This window comes from Pteropus medius, unplaced genomic scaffold, assembly GCF_902729225.1.
Source record: "Pteropus medius unplaced genomic scaffold, Ma_sr-lr_union100, whole genome shotgun sequence".
Classification (NCBI taxonomy): Eukaryota; Metazoa; Chordata; class Mammalia; order Chiroptera; family Pteropodidae; genus Pteropus; species Pteropus medius.
Window position 1 is genome coordinate 10,511,491 of NW_024340701.1, and position 24,279 is coordinate 10,535,769.

The 24,279-nt window shown below is 38.7% G+C and overlaps 1 protein-coding gene, 1 non-coding gene and 1 pseudogene across 2 annotated transcripts in view; 1 reads left to right on the top strand and 2 right to left on the bottom strand.

The window, feature by feature from the left end:
* The window catches only part of DAB1 (DAB adaptor protein 1), a 370,550-nt gene that overhangs the window by 344,170 nt on the left and 2,101 nt on the right, over positions 1 to 24,279 (bottom strand). The gene's annotated exons all lie outside the window — the stretch shown is intronic.
* LOC120623133 (uncharacterized) lies at positions 702 to 820 on the top strand (annotated as a pseudogene).
* On the bottom strand, positions 11,387 to 11,505 carry LOC120623155 (5S ribosomal RNA). Its single transcript, XR_005658693.1, has one exon. It is a non-coding gene; the product is annotated as a 5S ribosomal RNA (ribosomal RNA).

Here is a 24,279-nt window from a genome sequence, read left to right on the forward strand (position 1 = left end):
GTGGTGCAGTTAGAGAACAAAGGTAAAACTATTATCTTAGATCTTACCATTTTATTAGAGCCAACATAGGTGGAGCTTTATTCAAAGCAATCATTTCACTAACACAGGTTGAATTACATTTCCCTTTTTCTATTAGACCACCGTCAGACCCAATGGGCATTGTCTTGCAAAGACAAATCACTGAAGGCAGAGAGCTTCAAAACGCTGGCCTTCCAATGGAAATATACAGTTACATTAGCCTCTAGTCTTGAAGTACAAAAACAGTCATTGTGATTGTCTGAAATACAAGAGATCTCAATCACTGTTTACTGAACCTTAAACCTTGACAAAATAGGTTACTCTCAGGTCCTGAACTCACTTCAGACTTACCTTTTCTTTAAGGAACTACAAAAGAGGCTGAGCTCTATGCACCACATCCCTTTTGTTATGTTAGAATTAGGTTAGCGCAGAAGGAAATGCTTCTCAGTGAGCTTTCCCTACAGATGCCTCTGAAAATAGCGATTGTAGAGGCTCTCAGAGCAGTATGTTCTAAAAGGGCTTCTGTGAACACGATGTTAATAGGCGTTCAATAAGACCAGGAAGGAGTTCCATGCCCACAAAAGTTCAAAACATTTGAGTTAAAAAATGATGAATATCTTTATTTCCAGCAAGACTTCTCAGAGCCTTTAATTTAAAATGTGCATTCTGTGTCTACAGCCTGTGTCTACAGCCATGCTATCATGAGCAAGCCCGACCCCGTCTGATTTCAGAAGCTAAGCAGGGTTGGGCCTGGTTAGTACTTGGATGGGAGACCACTTAGGAAGACCAGGTGCTGTAGGCATAAAAAATAAAAAAATAAGGGATTGTAAGCTGACAAGGTCATTGCAATCTGTGAGATCAACCAAGGGTTGCCTCGCCGAAAAAATTAAAATAAAAATAAAATGTGCATTATGTGACTCTCCAAGAGGATTAGGAAATGCAAAGTTCCCCAAAGTAATTTGATGGAAGCCATTATGGGCCTGATTTTCCTTGAAATGTGGCTTGGGAAATGTAGTCTTTGCATTATGAAAACGGTTCCTGATAGATGTGACCTACTTTACAGACTCTCTTAGAAAGCATCTATTCATTAAAAGTTTTCTTTGTTTTTGTCTTTTGCCATTCGACCCTTCAAAGGAGTAAACAATTATTAATGTGCATGTTAAATCCTACATTATCATGCAACACCAAGGGAGACAACTTGTAGGAGGCCAGCTTACAAACTGGCTTTAAGCTATCAAATTGGATGTCACATATCATGAATAACTTAAGGAAGGAATGACTCTCCCTTGAGGCACTACTGAAAACCAACAACTGCTTTACATATGACATTGCATTTAATCTTCTTTACAACCCTGCAATGTAATTATTTATTATTCTCGTTCTGCAAATGAGGAAATTAGGGGCCATAAAGTAACTTTCTCAACTACAAATAACCAGCACTAAACCTGTATCTGTCTGGTTCAGTCTATACTCAGGTGTCAAGACTACAAAGTTATTCCAAGCACATAAACAGTGCTAAGAGAACTTTCTGCCATGATGGAGATGATCAGTATCTGTGCTAGCCACTAGCTCTACTACAGTAGCCACTAGCTACTTGAGGCTACAGAGCACTTGAAATGTGGCTCATGTGACTGAGAAATTAGATGTTTTACTATAATTATATTAAATATAAATAGCCACAGATGTCCTGTGGCTACCATATTGGAGAGTACAAATTGACAGCATTCCTCTCTTAAGTACAGAGGCTATGTGACTCAATTTTACAGAAATACCAAGCTATCAGTTTTCCACTATCAACCTCCAGTTTTACCTTACGTCACTACTCAAGGAGCTAACAGGTCTCAAAGACAGTAGGTCAGAGGGAAAATGGGCATGAGGTGTAGCAAATACAGTAAGAGAAAATAAGTGAAAGCAGGAAATGTGGGAAAGATAGAGCACAAGCTAAAGGAACATAGCAGGCTAGGGACATTCCTTGTAGAGCCAAACCATGCAAAACATTTTAATAAGCTCTAAGGAGGCCAAGCAAAGTCACAGCAAGAAGAAAAGCACTCGGAAGTCTAGGGTAATTCGGAAAATGTCCAATAGGCTCCGAGACACCATGCTTCCATTATTTTACTCACTGTCAATGAAGCACACAAATGGTTTGGATGTTCAAAACATGAAATGCAGGTTTTAGAAAAATCCATTTAAGCTAGCAGCTCCATGCCGAACAAGCCAGGTGAGTAATGTACAACTGTGTCATGAAACACTTTCAGGAATACGAGCCCAGATTGTATTCTGGGGCCCTTTGGGAAGTTGTGTCTATCTTAACTCTTCTTGCAAAACTTTCACAGAGATCCCAGGACTCCACATTTTAAATAAACAAACAAACAAACAAATAAACTAACAAACTACTTTCAGCTGTTACTTTTGTATCCTGATCATTTGAATGGCTGATGGCAAAGTAAACTGTTGGCTGCTCTTCGATTTGACAATTTTATCAATTCGTCATCAGGTATCACACTCATTACAGATGTCCAAGCCAGCACAGAGGTTAAAACATGAGCTTTGAAATCATTGTCTGGTCCAAATATAGGTTCTGCCACTTAATAGCTATGTGCCCTTGAACCTCCCTATGCCTCAGTTTCCTCATCTATAAAATGGGGATGTGAATGGAATCGATCTCTTAGGGATCTTCTAACTGCTTACATAAAATCAGACTGTAAGCTCTTCTTATTAAGTTAAGGAACCAGCTCCTCTAACAACCCTTGTCACTTGTTAATACCTAGTCAGTGGGTTTTTTAATCTGTCAGATGACAAAAACAATGTTTCCTCTATGTGTGTGTATCTTTCTGAGGTTCACTTGGAATAATGTAAATAAATATGCTTTAAGAAGGATAAAGCACTATAATAATAACAGTTTATCTTATATTAATATACTAAATGTTTCTCTGGGGTTAAAATGGATTGTTTATTCAATAGAAAGCATAAAATGTTAGATTTAAAAGGATTCTTAGAAATCATTTTATCCAATCCCCCAATCCAGTATGGCAGTCCTCTACAGTACCCTTTTACCTAAAATTTTTCAGCCTACAAAGTTTGGGAAAGGGAGCACATTATCTCACATAAAGCACTTCAAAATTAGATAATTCTTTGAGCCCAAACTTGCTTTTTCTAATCTCTATGCCTTTGATGGTGAACAGAAGAAATCTAATTTCCATTCTACCCGGTAGTTTTTAAAATATTTGAAGATGGTGATTATACTCCACACTTCCCCCATATACTCAACTCTGCCAACAAATATGTGTTTCAAAGTATAAATATCTCTGGTTGCTTCTATTACTTTTCCAATTCTTTGAGGGACAATCTTTTCTTACCTTTTTTTGACTATTCAACATTCTTCCTCCAGACACAATCTAGTCTGATCAATTCCCACTCCACTAACATTTATCTAATCTACTACATTTCAGGCCCAGTGTTGGGCTCTGGTGAAAGGAGCTGAGTTAGAAGACATCATGCCACATTCATGGAGTAACCAGCTGGTGTGGGAGAGAGATGTGTCCATATACACTTGAACTTCCTGACTGGCCTACCAGTGGGCAGAGACAGAAAATCCACTTTTATCTTCTTTAGTTACCAAATTCTTCCGTTAATCTACCCCAAGAGTGATCAGGCATCTTAAGTGGCCTACTGGTGACTTGTATTAACTTGGATCAACTCTCCCTTCCCCCAACTCCTTCATAAGAACAGCTATAGTCATTATGTTCTATTTTGCAATTAGTATGAATGGTTTACACCTAAGTACAAGAATTACCTTTATCTCTTTTAAATTTTACCTTATTTGATTCAGTCAACCCTTTTCATATGCAAAGATGTCCTAAGCTAGTTGTTTTAGCTCTTTGGTCTCTGTGTTATCTGCCAATCAGGCGGACATACTTTGTCCACTTTGTCCCAATTCCTGATGAAACTGTTCACAACAAAAATGACTACCATGTGACTCTCTCAGTTTAGCAGAGATACTAGATATTTAAGGTTTTCCACTCAATCAGCCAGGTGTCATTACTGGGTGTCATCTTTAATCAAGGCCCGCAGGCAGGGGAGAGGATTATATTGTGAAAGAAACATGATCACTGCATTTGGGACACTAGAGTCTTACAGATGTGACTGACATGCAAGTGAATAACTAGAATGTGGGGTCCAATATTGGTGCCATGACATGATCAGGAGAGCCACTCATTCTGCCTGTGAGGATCCAGGAAGGCCTGGAAGAGGGGAGGCCAAGGGACTGGAGCCTTGACAGATAAGCAGGAGTTCAGTAGGCAGTGGTGGGTAAAAGGGAGATCCCAGAAACTTGCAGGAAATGGGTTTTTAAATGATGCAAGTGACATACTTATTTTTTGTTTGCTTATTTTGGAATATTTTTCTCCCTTCTGGAAATTTTCCTGAGAATAGTCAGTATGTTAACTGTCATCTCACAAACCTTTCCTCGACTACAAATGCTTCACATGTATGCTTGCTACTGTCAAAAAGGCTAGAGATCCTGGCTCTGGGCTTGGGGACCAGTCACGCTGAGGCTTTTCAAGGCCTCCTGGGTTTTGTCTAATTTCTCACAGGGTGCCCATTACATTTCATTTTCTGTATTTTCTGTGCAGCCTTTTACTTCCTTTGAACACTTACTTGAAGATCAGATTATGGTTTTGAATGTGTGCTCTTCCAATATTGAAGTCCTTCATCAGGGGAAAATGCTATTTGACTCTTGATGGGGTTTTTGTTTATAAACAGGCCTGTCACAGTTCTTCCCTCCAATCCAGTCTCTAGTTTAAGTTTTAAATGATTAAAGATGTTTACAAGAGGCAGAGTTGGGGAACTTTTTTCCCCTGCCATTGACTCACCATAAACAGCATCTCAGCCACACAAAACCAAAAGGCAATGCAATTAAGAGTGACTGATTTGTACTGCAAGGGTCTTTGTTCCATTCTGGAGAAGGAGAGATTTGTGGACAGGTACTGTATCTTATTCTACTTTGTTTTCTTAGCACTGTGCAGAGCATCAAGCATATAGCAGGTGTTTAATATTAATAAATACTGAATAAAAGAATATGATGGATGGATGGCACAGTTTCCTGATCTCAAAATGGGGTTGCCTAATTAAATAAAAATTTAATATTAATTCAAGCCTGAGATTCTAGGCTTCTATCATTTTGTGAAATAAATTAGGACACTGACAGGCATATTTACTTGGGTAATATGCATACGCTTTAGAAGGCAAGCCAAGATTGAGAATCCCAGTAGCCTATAGAGTGCATATGACCCACATGCCTCTCAACAGCTCGCTGATCTAGCAAGCATAACATTAAGAACCAGAATCCTATGTATATATCCTAGAATGTTAAAGGTGAAAAGCCCTCACTTTACAGATAAGAAAAGTGAGGGTGAGAGATGTAAAGTGACTTGCCCGAGGTCACATAGCCAGCAAGCGGCATAGCTTGGACCGAATTTATTGTTGCTTCACCATGAAATATGATCATTCATATTCAAGGTAGAAAAATAATATGCATCAACTCCAGCCATAATCGACCTAATGGATTCAATTAACTCCAAGGTTCTTGCTTTGCAATGAAGACCCAGCAAATCTAGGACATCGGGAGCCAGAGCTAAAATGAAAAAGATAATTGCTCCAAAATAGACAGTGCCAGATCATAATGGCCTTGTCCTACCTTCCCAAGGCTTCGGGCACCCACTGACTGGCTGCATGGCTGCCCAGGCCTAGCATTCACTGAATTCAAATTATGGGCAATTTCCAAAGGATTAGGAGATAAGAGGGCTTTTAAAAATTATCATTTAAATTTCTTTCAAACTTAAAATAGCGCTGGTGTTTGACAGTTCCAAGGGCTCATCTCTGGGAGAGCTCACCTCCCAGCATGAACTGCTGAAGATCTGAAACACCATCACTGAGAGACTGCAAGTCTGTGCGAGAAATAAACAGTGCATCAGTACCGGAGCACTTATTTTTCAGGTTCATTTTCAACATCTGAGATGGAGATAATGAAAAATCAGTAGGCTTTCTGTCTGCAAGGTGTTCAGTCTAAACACTCCGACCACCATCTCTGTCACCCCCAACTCCTGTACTTAAAATGGTGTTTGGCACATAGTAGGCACTTACTTGAAGTGGCTGAATGAACAAAGGTTATCAAAAGTCACCCAACCTGACCATGAACTCCCCAGCTGGAAGTACCAAGCTGGAGGTTCTTTCTGCAATTACATGGTGAACCTACACATGACACTGTATGAAGCAAGATTATTTAAGTACTTCATGCCAATATGAGTTTTCAAAAAAAAGCCACAAAGAGTGTTTTTTCCCATTGTTTCTAGTTAATAGTAACACCTTACACGGGTCCATGGAAACTTTCCAAGTGCAGACCCTAAATTATCTCATGGAGCCTGGGCTGTTTATTTGAGACAAACCTCACATGAATCCACCACACTGCCATTTAGGAATGCAGAGGAAAGAGAAGCAATCATAGCATGTGCCCATCTAGACACATTACACAATTCATACGCAGTGCAATCATGAAAAGGGGTTTATTAAGTCTCAGGCACTGACGTTGATGAGACTCAAACCTAATTTTCTAGAGGACAGCACAATTCTCATTGATTTGGGGAGATGTATTCCCATTGTCTTCTTTTGAGGACTAGCTCTCCCAGAGTCCATGCAAAAACAATCTCAAAACATCAAAACACCAGTGAGAATAGTAGGAGCTCGCTTTTCTTTCTTAAAAGCACTAAAATGACCTTACCACCGAAAGGACATATTTTGACATGATAAGAAGTAACATAGCATGGCCCTACCATAAGGTGCTAAATAATCAGAAATGTATAAAAGGATTCCATTATGTGCATGAAATGATTTACCTCTACTCAAATGGAGAAATTTGGCATTTCATATACATTAAAATGAAATCTCCTTGAGAAACTATCGAGTTAACTTTACATGGTGTATCCATCAAAGCAATTTCACCACTTTTCAGCGTCACTTTTCAGATATGTTTGTATCTGTATTTGTTTATGTCTTTCCCTCTAAAAAATGGTTGCCAAATATTTATCGAGTGTTTCATTGCAAAATACTTTTCACATATGGAAAGATATATAAGAAAAGACATCTGTCCTCAAGGAATTCACAGCCTTGTAGGGAAGAAAAGACACATAAAAACTCCCACTATGATATATAATATCATTTGTAAAAAGTACAATAAGAACAGAGAAGGACGGAATCTACCTTGAGGAAATCTGGGAAGGCTTTCAAGAGAGATGGGAGATTATATGTGTGTGACTCTGAACTATACTGTATAACTAGTCATTAGGTATTACCGTAGATGAACAAAATAACAGTGTACATAAAATCAGAGGGTTACAGTAGGCAGGGATCTCAGAGAGCATTCATCCAAACCCTTCTTTCTCAGTTAAGAATACTTAGGTCCAGAGAAGTCAAGTAAGTAGCTCAAGGGCACACAGATCTTCTAACTGACCTGATAATAGAATCCATGTATTCTACCATATTCTAGGGCCCCTGCTACACAATCCATCAGTGCTTTACTTCTTTTATGTGTACATAGGTAACTCAATTCAGCACAGGTGACTCGGGAGAGGTGACCTCAGAGTTTCACTAAGACTGACCTCTATATTTGCAATCCCTTTTAAATACAGAGAGCTTGTCTATGATTCAAGCTGGAATAAAAGAGGACTAAGAAGTGAGCTGCATTCATGGCACAGCCTGCATCCTTATGCAATAATGACTGACTAGTTAAAAGTTGATGATATATCAAGGGGACACAATAACTGGATTGAGATCCCTACCACTACTCCTGCCACAATGAAAATGAAGTTAAAAATATATAGCTAGATAAAGAAAAGATCCCTAATTTCACGGTACAGTAGATGTTAGAACAAGAAATGAACTTATACCTACGAGGTCAATCTCATCTTAGAGTCAGGGAATATTAATTTGCTGATATGCTTTATACTGGAGAGTTTAAAGGAAAATTGGCATAAATAGTGCTACAAAACTTCAACCTCTTATGAGGCTGAGCGAGAACAGTCAAAAGGAACAGTCACCATATTTTATTACACAAAGAGCTGAATCAGAAAATTGAAATATTAATAAAATATTTCCTACATGGACTTTGCTGATGAAATAGCTTCAGGCTTTTATGAAGATCTGATATGTTACACTCACCTTTAAGGGCAGTGAGTCCCGTTTTGTAATTACTAATAGGGATGGTTTAATTACACCCATAAGTCCCAAGATATTGCTGCAATACACTGACTGTGGACTGAAGTACCCATTCTCTACCAGATTCCTAGATTATCTGGAGCCTGACATGCAAATCCCATCAGTTTTGATTCAGATACTTCTAAGAAGGCACTTAGGCAATATATCTTTTGCCTTATTCATAAAGAAAAATAATCACAATAGACGCATCGATTTACTTAACCTTGTTAACTCTCTGGGGTATAGTTAGCTACTTTCTAGAGAGGAGGAATTAGCTGTGAGCATACTGTCACAAACACAGACAAAGCAAGACCAGACAGAATCCAAACATCCCAATGCTTTCATAATTGGAAGACACATCTCGAGACCCTGCTCTGGATAAGGGAATGGTCCCATTAAATGACAGAAGTCTGCTATGTAAATTGATAGCAATTCACAGGACAGAAGATCTTTCCCCTCCTCCTAAGAATTGGGGGAACTAAAAACGCTTCAAAGATACAGTGAGTAGCGCAGTGAGCAGCAATTGTGTAGCACGTGTCTGCCTGCCAAACATGCATTTCCCACTTTAATTTTCATTTTGGGTATCATCTTCTTATCTCAGTTTTAGTCCGTGTAGTTTGGTGGGGCTAACCTCACCCTGTGGCCCTATAGATGGCCAATGGGCAGGCAATCTATCCCCCTAACCTTGACCACAGTGACTGACTCAGGAATGAGAACAAGTCCACTGAGAGTCAGCCCTATGCCTGTGGACCTATTAGGGAAAATGCCCTCTCTCCCTGTGCCAGGTTGCTGAGCTAGTAGGATGTAATCTTGTCTTGTTTGTGGTCATCTTTGCCACTGTTTTGGGAGAGCTTTCTAACAAAGCCAATACAGAAAAAGTAAAGCTGGCGGGTGGAAACAAGGCTAGCTGAGCTGTAACCATGCCTACAGCCAGACCACACCTTGACTTGGTTATACGAGCCAAGAAATTTCCTTTTAGACAGAAGTCATACTAAGCTAGATTCTTGTCATTGACAACTTAAGAGTCCTACATAATCAACATTTAAAATTCAGACTTCTAACCTCCCAGAGTAGCAGGCATGTGAGACATCCTGTACCAATCCTCCATCAAAATAAAAAGAATGTACATGTAGAAAGGGAAATTATAATATCCTGAAATTGTATACCATATAGTGAAAGAAAAGGCAAGAAAACAAAGCTGAATGTTCTATGGATATGTCTACATAAAAAACAAAATCCTAGCCTAAGTCCACGCTATTCCTTGAACCAGAACAGCATAAGCCCATGTTGTCCAATATGGTAGCTGCTAGCTACATGGGGCTATTTGAACTAAAATTAAATCATGTTAATTTTTTTAAAGTTCAGTTTATCAGTCACACTAACTACATTTCAAATGCTCAATAGCCATGTGTGGCTAGTGGCTGCTATATTGGACAGTGCAGATATAGATTATTTCCATCATCATCAAAAGCTTCAATGGAGATTGCTGGCAGTAATTCTTTCCATTCCAAATGTGGGATGTAGTTACTATACTAACTAGAAGATTAAGCTGTCCCAAAAGATTAATAAAGATATTCATCAAAGAATTGTTTATAATACAAAAAAAATGAGCAACAATTTAAATATATGAGAGAAAGAATTAAATGATACAGTCATATAAACAAATATTATATAACTGTTAAAAAGAACATTTAGAGAATATTTTTGTAGAGATAGGAGAACAATGTGAGGGGTATTTTTTACAAAAGAAAAAAAATAGTGTATTGACAATATGAACTCGAATAAAATGTTTACAGCAAAAGGAATAAAAAAATAATAACGGCTAATTTTTTAAATGTTTCCTTTGTGCCATGTGCTAACTGCTTAATATGCGTGATCTGATTTAAAAATCAAAATATAAAATAAAATAGATAATATCTTTATTTTGACTTCACAGATGAAAAAAATAAGACTTGCCAAGGTTAAATAAATGGAGGAGCCTAAAGTGAAGCCCATATTGGTCTGACTTCGAACGCTAACCTCTTTATCTCTGCAACTCTAAACATTAACAGTGATTGCCCCTGAGCAGAAATATTATAAGTGACTTTTTTCCTTTATACTTTTATTTTCCAAATTCAACAAACAAAAGATTATTTCTTAAGAAAATAATTCTAAAAGAAAAATTCATTAAATTTAACTATAACCACTGTATGGTTTAAAAAGACAACTGCCATATGCAACGGATCCTTGCTGAAAAGGGTTAATTATGAACACTAGGGGCTTGCACACTCTGCTGAAGCTTCTGTTCAAATTTAATTTCTCGAAGTATATTGCTAGACGCTAATGAAAACCCAAAGAGACACACACATTCAGGAGATGTAGAGCCAATGAATTTTTTGTTGTCTTTATAGTGAACAACTTTTTTATATCCTAACATTTTTATGCTAGCTATGAAAAAGATAAATAAATATTTATGACATTCACTCAATTCCACGATAACTACTAAGTTGCTCATGTTCTTACTCTGGTTTGAAATGTGCATATTTTAGTGGCTGGGAGTCTCAACCCTAAACGAGGAAGCCACAGAACACTGTCATCTACAGACCCTAAAACTACTCATTTGATTCACTACAGAGATTCGCCTTGGTCGCAGTACATAACAAGCTTTATTAAGGCGGCTGTCGACTTAGATACAAACCTTGGTGCCGCCCAGCAAACTGCTAAGAACACACCAGAACTGCCATGGACACTTGTTTTACTGTAGTTTTACCCCTCATCAGAAGCGTTTGATCGAGAACAACAAAGTAATTGAGGAAACACACAGACATTAATGAGGACCAATTTCCACCATTCTACTGTCTTGTGGAAATTTTCCTTTACCAAAAATGGCCCAATTTACTCCTTAATATATTAACTAAACTTCCACTTGAGGGAGATTTATGTAGTCATAATGTACTAATTATAAAGAATAGGCCAGGATTCACCAATGAGTGGTTCATGAGGTAAAAACAGCCCACCGGCCAATTTTCTTTGGCCTACAAATGTTTTTTGTCTGTTTTAACTGATTTAATGCCACATTTTTAAACAGAGGACTTTCACATTAAACAAAATAATAAGATTTCTAGGTTTTTATTTTTTTTCACGCCTACAGCACCTGGTCTTCCTAGGTGGTCCCCCATTCGAGTACTAACCAGGCCCGACCCTGCTTAGCTTCCAAGATCAGATGGGATCAGGAGTGTTCAAGGTAGTATGGCCGTAGATCTAGCTTTTTTTTGAAAAAACTTAAGACCTGGCTACTTTAGTCTAGCAGTCCCTTATTGCAACCATTGGTCAGAGCTGAGTAGTGGTTTACTCAGTACTCCCCAACCAGTCCCCCAGACCGTTCCACTCACCAGTGTCAACTGCATGGCCCTTGTAGGCACCTGAGCTTGCAGTTCTTATAATAGAAGACACATGAAAAACCATTAAAATATACCACACCTGACACACACTCATTCTCATTTCACCTAAATAATTAAAACCATATTTCTCCTTAGACTGCTCTTTGACCCCAAGACAGAGTTGAAGGAATTGCAAAAGTGACACAAAGAAAAGGCTATTTCACCCAACCATGATCTCAGGACTAACATTTGGTGACAAGGTGCTCCATGAACTGGCCCTGCATACCTCCTCGGCCTCACTTTCCCTGGCTCCTACTACCCCACCACTTAGTGATCCATTTATAGCAACTTACTTAGGGTTCCCCATACACTGAAGTGCCCATCTATTGTGGTCCCCTGACGTGCCTCTGTCATGCCTTGATTTTGTGTCTTACGCAGTAGACTGTACACAGTATATGATCAACTATAGCTCCTGTCACGCTCACCCTGTGAGCCCAGCACAGTACCCAGAACATATTTATTGCACAAAAGATTCACCAGCAAATTCTATTTCACCTTCGAAAAATTCAACTTAGATGCTGGCCTTTCCCACACTTAGCAAAATTCATCCTTCTGTCTTATTTTTTACCTCAGCTAATATTTTTTTGGTCATACTGAGCCATCACATTTCTATCTGTTTATTTGTGCTTCTCAGACAATCCCAGATCTTAAGGAGAGAGCCTGTGTCTTTTTTATGGCTATATCCATGAAGCCCACCATTGTGTCAGTATCCTGCAGGGGCTCAATAAATACTGAGTGAATGGATAAAGTGATAGAGCACAAAGTCCTCTCCCATAAATCAGTCCTTGTAATGGACACGGAAGTACCATTATCCTCCTCATCATTATCACCATCATCCTCATCATCACTATCATCATTGCCACCAGCACCGTCTCCATGTGACAGATAGCAGAAACCCAGTGCACGCGGCTTTATGACAAGGAGCCAGGGGCCTCATGCCTGCCTCTGTGTATCACGTAGCTGAAGTGCAGCCAAGGGGATGGAGAGGCTCAGCATCCTGACCACCACGATAATTCTACATGTGGCCACCTACTCTTTCACACCCTCGCAATTTAAAAATAAAATCAAACAACTGCTGGTTTAGATCATGTCCACCACAAAGTCGCCATCATGTCGGCAATCTGTAGTGCACCTAGGAGGTAGCTAGCTGAATAATTTATGCATAATTCAATTCTAGTGGTGGCATGCCTGATATCTTCACCTACAGAACATATCTCATATCTTCTTCCTCTGGAGTTTTCTATAAGTTATGGATTAATAAACTTTCCCTAAGAATGCAGTTTTATTAATCTTTCAAAACATTCAGAAAAAGAAAATATTTTATTATTCACATCTAAAGTGAATTATGATAAACCAATCCCAAGTGCTGAGAAGAAATAAAGTTGCTTTTTGCAGCAAACTGTGTCTATGGTGGTAGCTGTTTCCTGTCCAGTCAGATTTGGAGTAAACAAAATATCAAATTGTATCATGACCTGTGAAGACAATAGGGGCCACCAAGGTCACAGTAAACGATAACCCAACTTCAGAAGGAAGAAAGAGAAAATTAGCACACGGTGGCATTAGTTCAAGATCATCCTCTCAAAGCTGAAAAAAAAAATGACACAAAAAGCGAGGTCTGTCATTATTCAACTCTTGACTTCTCTTTATTTCAAGGAAAGTAGCTTTGTGCCTGTGCAATCTAGTGCACTTGTCTGAAGGTTGAGGAAGGGGGCGGCGGGTGAGGAAGAAAGGATTTGTGCCATGTCAATGTGCACTGGGCACAGTTTTAACTGTGTTGCAGGTGTTGCTTCCTTAGATTTACAAAACGACCCCATTAGAATTCATTTTTCTACCTGAGGCTCCTAGAGTTAAGGGTCCTGCCCATGGCCACATAGCTAATTATTGGGCAAGCTTGGTTTGACCATCTGTAAAATGGGAACAGTAATGCCCATCTTGTCTGTCTGACAGGACTGTTCTGAAGATCAAAGGAGAAAATATCGGAATATCTATACGTACATGCACAAAATGCTACACAAATATAAGACTGCTGCAGCTAGTGTACATTTACCTATATATTCACCTGCTGGCTTCCTTTATTCCATATAAATGAGGAGTGTTTAAATGTTTGAACATAACTAAAGAATCAAACCTAAAATGTCATCTATTGAAAGGAGAAATAATTGGTTCCAGCTCCTCTATGAACCCCTTGGTGCCCCTGTGAAATGTGTGCCAGGCCTCCGACCCAATCAAAGTCTCCTGATCCACAGAATGAGGGGCCTCTCCTGCCAGGCAACAGGGGCCAATCCAGCCTGGCATTTCGTGACTGCAAAGAGGCTATGGTATTTACCATATAAGCGTTGCCTTAGAACTCCATGTTTATAGGGCCACGTTTCCATCTGCTCTCCCTCTGTCCTGTTAGAACAGAGGTTCACAATCACTTATTCAAATATCCTGGTCTCATGTGTTAAGAACACAGATTTTGCTTTGCATTTTAGAAAGGCAGCATGTCCTATGACATACACTTAACTTTCATTTATAGTATCCCTTCCCAGGGTTTGAGGTGGCACCCTGCTATCATTCATGCTTCTCAAAATTCATTAATGCTTCTCAAGCCATATGTATGACTATTCATATTCAGAGAGATCAATAAAGATTATAAGTAGCCTCAGGTCAGGTCAGGATTTCCCACCTTTTTAAACTGAGTTTTCAGAGCCTTTTAGATTTTGGGATTGCAGAAAAGAGACTGTATGGTCCTACTGTTAATATCCTTCTTAACGGGGTACCTGAAACTAGAACATCTCACCCCGGCAAGATATTCAACTGCCAGCAGAGTCACTCTCAACTTTCAGCAAAAGAGGTGGAGTGGGGTTGGGGTGGGGGGAGGAGAGAAAAGGGATTAGTGTTTCACTTCACTGTTTTCCTCTGGTTCTGCAATATTAACAAGCTCTTCTGTAAGAGATTTATTCTCCTGGCATATGAACCAGTCCTTGGCCTCTGGGCTCCTTCCTCTGCTCTGTTGAGTGTGGCAGAAGCCTGGTTCCAACTACATTTCCCAGGCTCCCTGGCCAGTGACTTCCAGTTAGATTTGCTTAATGGGAGCCAATGGGAAAGTCAGGCAGGAGACAGGAAAGAAGGGAGACAAGCTAGGCCCTCTCCCTCCCTTTCTCCCTCTTTCTGCTTCAAGGTGACATCCCCAGAACTGGCCGAGTCTTCTCCACGGTTCCAGACCATCCCTTTGTGGTACCTGCTCCCACCACGCAGCTTCTGCTATGCTTCCAGCAGCCCTGACTCCTGGCTCTGATAAGACCATATCTTCCCTTAGTGCCTGCAGACTTAGAAACAGGTGCGCTGCTAGTCTTGGTCCTTTGCTTCACTGTCACACTTTTAGCTCTTCCAACACCTCGTAACTAGTTTCTTGTATTAAATTCCTGGTACGTGTCTCTTGACTATACTCTCACTGATACAGTATATATCATTAAAATTATACTCTCACTGATACAGTGTATATTATTAAAATTATCAATTTCTGCTTGAGAGTCAAATGCAGATTTGGGTGTGTGCTCAGGGAGAACAGGGAAAGGCACTCTTCACCCTTGACACATACTGGTTGGCATAGTTTCATCTTTAAGCTGTAATTTTAAACCAGCTGCAGATAATCCACCGACTGAACAATTACCCATGTAAAATACTTAGGTTGCTATGGGATTTGACAAGAACTACAAAGCCCACCTCCCAACTTCTCCCCAGATACTTCCTCCTCCACTAAAATGATGCATATGAGAAACAGAGGGATACAGTACATTCTAGAAATTGTAAAATCATGCTATAAACCTTTAGGCTGAGAAGATTTGTGGTTGTTGATTTGATTTGATAAAACTGGAAGAGAAAAAGGAAGGAAGGAAAGAGAAGAGAAGGGAAGGGAAGGGAAGGAAGGAAGGGAAGGGAAAAAAAGGGAGGGAGGGAGGGAGGACAAGACAGGAAGATGGAAAAGGCACAGTTTTGGAATAAAAGGATCTAAACACATTTCCCAAAAGGAAATGTTTTAAATTATAAGAGAAAGCACTTGTTTTGTTTTCACAGACTCAAAATAGTTCACTACAGGGACATTTTTGCCTCCACTGCAAAGGAACTATTGAAGACTTTAAAAACTAAAGGTAGTAAGTATTTAAGATGAGCTTCCTCAAAAAGCAAGCACATGGGGCATGAAGGACAAGTTGACAATGCCCTAGAGGCACTCTCAGTCTTTAAAGGACTCCACAGTAACAGACGTGGAGCAGAACAATTGAAAGTATAATGAAGTATGTGTGTTTTTTTTTAATAGAGACTGGAGTTCAAGAAGCCTAAGAAAGACACACATGCCCGGGAAAGGCAGACAGAGGGAAGCAGCAAACTTAAATTGAGCCCACATCGAATGGTCTTCATTTAATTTTTTTTAAAGAGGGCAATGTTAGTCCAGTATTCAACCCTCTTCCTCTCAGACATGTTGATTTACAGCTACTCGAACAACAGATCAAGACTGTTCGTTCTCTCACTGACACACGTGGAGCCACCAGATATATACAGAATAATATTTGACCCCACTCCTATGAACCCACATACAGAGCAAAGACAAAATATATAGCGCTATCAAATTAACCAAGTGATCAGATCAGCATTTCTTTCCCTTAATCTTGCTTTCTATGAGAGATCCTTTTATATCCACTTAACTAGTACTGTATGTATTATGTTCGTTCCATAAAATACAATGAAACATATGTTGATGATAGGATGTGAGAAGAGAGGGACAGAAGTATAGCACTTGGCAAGAGGAGAAGAGGAATCTGAAATTTTATCAATACTGGTGTCCTACTGGTATTTTGCAGAGAAATGAATATCTGCCCTACATTCTAAAGTATAAATATTATTTGAATGAGAAGAAATGAATGGGAATGGGCTTAGAACAATTAATGGCCTGGAATTGGGGTGGGGGGGTGGGGAGGAAGCGACCAGGAAGTAAAAATCACCACACGGGCCATAGTTGGACATTTCTCCCATTACCCCTTTTTTACAAATAAAAGTTATAATTTCCATGTATAATGGTCCTTCCTTAAATGAAAGTGCTTCTGGTATTTCACTATATTATCATCATAATATATTTGAGGATTTTAAGTCAACAAGGTGATGTAGAAAGAACATCGATACAGGTTCAATGAGACCTGGGTCTCTATTCCAACTCAGCTTGATGATTTGGACACATCTTTCATTTCTCTAGACCTGTGGCTCCTCATTTGAAAGTGGGAATAACATTCAGTGACCTGAGATATGCCTGGAAAGTCAAACTAAACTGTAGCTACCAGCCAAAATTTGTCCCTCAGGTAGACAGATGACTATGACCTGCCTGAAATACTAGGCCAGTGTGTCTGGAGTCAGATCTGGCACCCAGGCCCCGGCTCATGTTACTAATGCTAGACAGGGTGCCTAATCAGGAGAGGTCTTTGCCATCCTGTGCACAGCCCTTCACTCTTCACGAGAAAGATAGAGATGTCATTCAAAGACTTCGCCATTTGCACAAGGTGACTGGCTGCTACTTGAATTGATCACTGCCCCTCCCCACTAGCCTCATTCATCACTTCTGCACACCCACTAGCCCACTGGGACAAAGGACATCCCCTTCACTGTCAGTCTATGAAGGAAGGCAGTGAGCAGGTCAAAAGTGATGCTAAGTTACCCACAGCCTTTTCCTTGAGGTGTTCTGGGTATCAAAGGAGAGCTTGTAAAACATCTAGTGCTTGATAAGCACTCAATAAGCACCAGTTTTCTCCTCCACTCTTAACCCCCACCGTCCAGAATATGAAATACAGGTGGAATACGATAAAAACTAAAATAGAATTAGGAAATATAATTTTTAAAAGGTAGCATCTACAATAGCAACTAAAAAATATAAAGCACCTGGAAACAGATCTAACAAAAGAGTGCATACCTTTATAAATAAAATTACAATCTGTATTAAAAGACATTAAATAAGAACTAAATAAATAGAGAGAGGTATTTATGGGTAAAAAGATTCAATATCATAATGATGTTTGTTTTCCTGAATTAATCTTTAAACTCAATGTAATGCTAATCAAATCTGAAGAGCATTTTTGTGCAACGTCAAAAAATTATTTTCAAGTGTATACGGAAGATAAAAGGCCAAGACATTTCTGAAGAAGGATACTGTAGGAGAATTGTCTTGCCAAATACCAAGGCTTATTATAAAACTGTAATAGTAAATGAGTGTGGTTTGGGCAAGAGAATGGATAAAATGTATGCCTAAAAACTGATCCTAAGTGCCAAGATGATTTTTCCCCCCATATGGAAGAAAATTAGAATAAATTCATACCTCACACCACACACAAACACACTCCACCTGGTGTACGGAAACTAAATCTGAGAAGCAAAACAATAAAGCTTTTAGAAGATGAAAAAGGAGAATATCTTTATGATATCAAGATTTAAAAGAGGCTTTTTTTAAACAAGACATAAAAAGTACTAACCATAAAAGAAAAGATTGATACATTCAACTACATTAAAATTTAGAAGTTAGAGCGCAGAAGGTTGGCAAGAATCCAACTTCTGTGTGGTCTATAAATCTATTCAGCTTCCCAGAGGAATAAATTACAGTAACCTTTTTGCATTTATTGGAGCTATGTTCTAACAATACACACCATAGCTCAGATTCAGTGTATGGTTGGCCCATCTTTGACTTCATTCACAATTGGATTATTGGCATTTCTGGCTTAAGAGTATATTTGAACGGCTGTGTTTTATATTTAGAACTTTTGTGAGCATGCATATAATGCTGCTCAGAATAATGTGTCCCACAATTCAAGACTAGCACTACCACATGCCATCATCATAGTATATGGGCAGCACTGGGCAATCACAAGGGGATGGCACTGTATGATTTCTCTTCCTTACCTTCTGTGCAATGTTTGCATTGTTTATGATTATTCACACTGAAAGTCGAATCTCAGTCTGCTATCTGCTGGGATTTTACCACTACTCTGAAAACTAATCTGTACAGGTAAAATCAAAGGCAGAAAACCGCAGGGTGGATTCTCAATCACGATCAACTTGAAATCCTGCAGGAAAAACTAATCAATCTACTATCTACCATGTAACCATAATTTAGTACAAAAAGCCTCCCCCAGTGATCCTGTAAGGCTCCTGCTTTCTTCTCTCATTCTTTCTACCACGCATCCCTCAAAAGTATTCTAATGTTCACTCTACATGTTGACATGTACACAGTAATATATGAGAGGCAAGGATAGTAAAAAAGGAAAATGTCACCCAGACATGACATATGTTTTAGATGACGTGAGCTTTTACAAGAGGATGTCCCTCGCAAACAACAAGAGAGATGCTTGTGTTGGCATGATAGTGCCCAACTGTGATATTCTGCTACTGACAGTGAGTTACTTCTCAGAGACCCTGTGGATAGAACCCTTATAAACCTTCAAAGTATTTAGTGTCCAGGTGCTGAGCAATTAATTAGCATTGTAATTTATAAATTTCCTTTTCAATTGAAAGCATTTATATATATCATTTTTCGATAGCTCTACTGAATCAACTATTTTGATAGGATAGATTTAAATAAGCAGTTATTGTTAATGATTCCAAAAGATGTCGAGAAAACATTCGAGAAGACTTTCACTGGATGACTGTATTATTCGTTTCCAAATTGATTACAAAATAAAGAACTACAACAAAAAATATGTTTTCGAGATTGCTGAATTTCAATATTGTCAATGGAAAACAATTAACCTCAATCATTTTATCCACAGGAACTTAATGAACCATATGAGACTGTACACACATAATTCAATTTAATCCAGCAGAAACTTATTGAGCATCTACTATGTTCCAGGCACTGTTGTTAAAAGGAGAAGCCACACTCTCTTCCTCTAAAGAGCTTATAAATGCCTTTATTGAACAGAATACTATTTTTTTCTTTTTTCTGTACTGATGTTAGAAACTGAATGGGAATTCAATGGAATTCTTTTTAAGTTTGTTCTTCTGAAAACTGTATTCAAAATGAAATGACAAACACTAAATTTAGGATTAGTGGTTACCTCTAGCAGGAGGGAAAGATACATGGTCAGGAAGAGGTTACTAAAAGACCTTCAATTGTATGGCTTTATTTCTCAAGCTGAGTACAGAGTTGTTTGTTTGTTTGTTTGTTTGTTTACTGTATTGTTATTCATATTTTTCATATATCTTCAATATACTACACTATGTTTCAAATCACACACATTACTTTCATGATAAAATTAACTGCTCTTCCTGTAAAACATAAGAGATTACCTATATTTTCCCTAATCTAGCACATAAGACACTGAGGGGGCTCCTTGAAATCAAAGGTTCTATGGTAAATAAGTTTGTAAAATTCTTAATGAGGTGAATGAGTTTCTTTATTGCAGGACTTCTCTGAAGCTTTACTATGTCAGTAAATACCATGTCTCACTAAGAGAAGGATATATAACTTAGTACTTTCCAAACATTTTTGACCATAGAACTTTTTTCTCTCCAATGCTCTTTCTTCTGAAATACACGTAACCATCTTGGGGGACCCTAGAGTTCCCGGGAACATAGTTTGGAAAATGCTCTATAAGATAATCCATTTCAGCCACATATTCTATGTTACAGTCACACCCAACTATGCCCATCCCCAAATCCATAATGAACCTTCACACCCACTTGTCCTTGCCCATGTAGTTCTCTCACTCTGAACAGCCTTCAGCTCCTAAGAAACTCCTGGTTAACCTTCAGCTTCCAGTTGAAATGCAACCTCTTCTGTAAAGACTTTCCCATTTTTTTCCTCTCCGGGTAGAATAAATTATTCCTCTGGAAGCTTCCAGTGCTATAGAGATATTTTCTATATCTCATCTCACATTGCAGCAGTTACTTATGCATGAGGCCAGGAGCTTGGACGGCAGAAATTGCACTTTTGCATCTTGGCAATGTTCACAATGCTAGTACAGAGCCAGACATAAAGTAGGTGCTCAGTAAATATGTGTCGAATGGACACAGAAGTGGTGTCTATGTACAAACCGGAGTTGGCTTCCTCAGTTTCCTAGATATTTTCAATATATATCCATAAACTTTCATTCAGTCTTTATTGTCAATTGTGACACTAACAAGAAAACAGACAGAAAGACAAACATAGTAGATGCTCAATAAGTTTCTGCTGGATTACATTTTTTTAAAAAAAAAAGAAACAAGGAGAGACAAAGAGAAAAGGAAGGCTTAACTGATGGACAGTAAACCAATAAATCATGAATCCAGTCAAGAAACAGAGAGACTGACCAATAGAGTCAGAAATTGATATGAAGCTCAGAGCCAACATGCAGGGTTGGCAATTTTGCAAGGCTCACTGTAGGCAGTCAACACAGTTGACTTGGATTTACTCTGAACTTACCACATCAGAGAGGGCCCTCCTCTCATTTTTATCCCCTAAGCTAAACAACCCATTTTCACCACTATGAAACTTTTATCATTTTAGCTGTGAGTTCTTCTATTCAGCAGAATTTTATTTGTTTTCTTTTCTCTTTATGAGAATCCCCCACTGGCATTGTAGATTGGTTGTATGTCAGGTTCAAATAAAATAAAATAATAATAATAAAAGCAAGGTGGCAATTTCTTGCCAATAGAATATGCTGCATATTTTATGAAACAGAAGCCAGAGGAGTTTTGTGATTCCTGAACCAAAACCTTTCTACATTTGAGGACTAAATGGAAGAAATACACAGAGAGCATCTCACAGAAAAAGAAACCTGATCATTTGCTCTCCAACCTAAGGGAAGTATTCAAGTGATTCATTGGCTTAATGTTTGTTTGTTTGTTTTCTTAACATGGGTTCATATCCTGATACACATTTCATAGACTGAGTTCAGAGCTAGTTTTCATGGATATAAATGTACTACCAGAGTAGGGGTTTTCTTTTCCTACTAGACATTCTTTTTTTTTTTTTTTCATTACAGAATATTTGGTTGGCTCCTGCCCTTAACCTGGCAATACCTCCTCACCTCCAAGATTTATTTTTGTTTTCAAATCACTTCCCTGTCCTAGTACAAGAGACAATCTGGTCCAAAGGAAGGAGCACTGGACAAAGAGTCCAAAAACTCTGGATTCCGATAATGCCTCTCAGCTATAAAGTTACGCATCTCCCCAAGCCTGGTTTGCTTTCCAATTTGTAAATTGGAAGAGTTGACTAATCTACTTCTAGAATTCAATCGATCAAACAGTCATTTTATTTCCCTAAAAATAATTGCTGAAAAGTGCGATGGCATGGAGATTTTATCATTGTGTATGCTTCACAATGCCTGTCAAAAACAGGAAAAAATGTTCAAGGAAATATTTCCAGTAAGCTAAACAAAACAAAATCTTTGTCTGAAATGTTGAAATATATCTTTTCTCCTCAACCTTCTGGTTAGTGCCCAAAACAAACAAACAAACAAACCACAAACAAAGAAACACACACCCAGATACTTAAATCTCAAGATATTAATGGCAAACAGAAAACTTCTTATTATCAAGGCAGGAAATTTTTATCTCATTTGAAGGGTAGCATTAATAGCTAAGTAACATTACATGCTAGGTACTATTCTAAGCAATTTGTGTTAAATCCTATAATCCTCACAACAATCTTATGTGGCAAGTTCCGTTATTTTGTTACAAAGAAAACTGAAGCACAGAGAGGTTAAATAAATTGGTCAAGACCACAGAGCTGGCAGGGCTGGGGGAGCTAAGGTTTGAGCCCAGGCAGTCTAGCACCCAAGCCCAGACTTCTTATCACCTGTTATATCATATTTTGATTTTAAGAATCTATGCTTACCACAGTTGGTAATAGACAAGAGCAGTAATGCAATCTCTTTATACTTGATTAATGCATATTTTAACAGTAGACAGATGTGAATCAACACTGACCAATACCTGTCACAAAGTCACAAGTGTTCAAAGCATCTACCATCTACCATCAGCCCAATGCCCTGTTGGCAACAGAGGAACGCCCATTTTGTGTTGTTAGCACATGAAATAGAGAACAATCTGTACTTTGCACCTACAGGAAGTCTAACTATTCCATTATTTCCCATTACATTTTACAACTTTCCTGGGAGATAACTGAGATCACCTTCCCACTCAGAGGCAGCATAACACAATGGTTAGAACAGACCCTGGAACCAGAATGCTTGTATAAAATCCTAGTTCTATACCTTACTTGCTGTGTGATCTTGGGTCAGTTATCAACTTTCTCTGTACCCCAGTTTCCTCTCGATTACTAAAAGTTACCATTCTCCTGAAATCCTGCTCCATGCCAAAGCACCCAAAAGATATTTTTCCCCATAAAACTGCTCAAAGACCCACAAGGTAGATAATACTGTTCTTGTTTTGCAAACAATGAAACTGGGGTTCTGAGAGTGATTTACCCCAATCACTTAACTAGTGAACATTCTTTGTCACAGTAAGCCCTGAATAACATCCAAAGTTCCTCACAACAGCCTTCAATTTATGCAATTTTTTAAAGTGCCATCTAAAAGACATAAACTGTGATTTTCTTGCTTTGTTAGCTTTATTAGCTTGAGGAGAATTAAATCCCAGCAAAAACAAAATGTTTGACTTCAGTGAATTATCAAAATGAAATGCTGCCTCAATTAGATTCTTCATCTGCCTGCAGGGTGGCTCCAGGCATCTGAAATCTACCAAATGCTATGTTTAAGATGGGTACTATCAGGTACCAAGCCAAACACCCACCCATTTAAGAAAAATTACTTTGGAGGGCAAAAACGGGTAAAGAAGCATATTCCTCTCTGGCTTTGGGAGAAAATGAACAATAAGTGATACCATCTCTTCCTGGCAGCCTTATACAATGGTATGCCATGTAAATGAAACATACTGTGAAACAGCTTGAGAGATGAGCTTCATCAACAATAAGTAATTTTTATTCAGATTTTATTGTTGAATACAATGAACATGATTAAATGTTTCAGATATGCCTATTCAGACCTTAAGCAAACCACCAAAAAAAAAAAAACCCACTAAAAATCATTTTCTAAATCTGCTTTGGGAAGAGCTTTAATTGCCAACTTGATGTGTAGAAATGAATTCCCACTTGATAGCGGCACAGTTCCCAAGAAGATAGTAACAACACGTTTGCACTTCCCACCTCGGCCTCTTCTCTCATCCCTGCCGATCCTCTCAGCGTTGCCAAATAGTTACAATTCCAGTCTTTCAAATCATCTCATTTTGAACTTCCTAAACCTTTAAGAGGGCCTCTGAGTACGGAAAAGAACAATAGCGCTTCAAAAGCCATGTCTGCGAGTTCTTCAATACTCTATTTGAATGCTAGGGTTTCAATCAAGGACATCAGCAATTTCTGATTGCTTAGAAGTTGACTTTTATACAGCTTTGATTAGGTCGCCCTTCGCAATAGGAAATCAAGAAAAATCTTTGATTCTTTTCAGATTCCAGAACTGTCACCAAGCCTTGTCAGGATACAAAGTGAAAGAGGGTGAGGGGCGCGGAGCATTCCTACTCCAGCCAACCTCTCCTCTCCCCGCCCCCACTACCCCGCACATTTATTTTCAAGCCTGTTCAA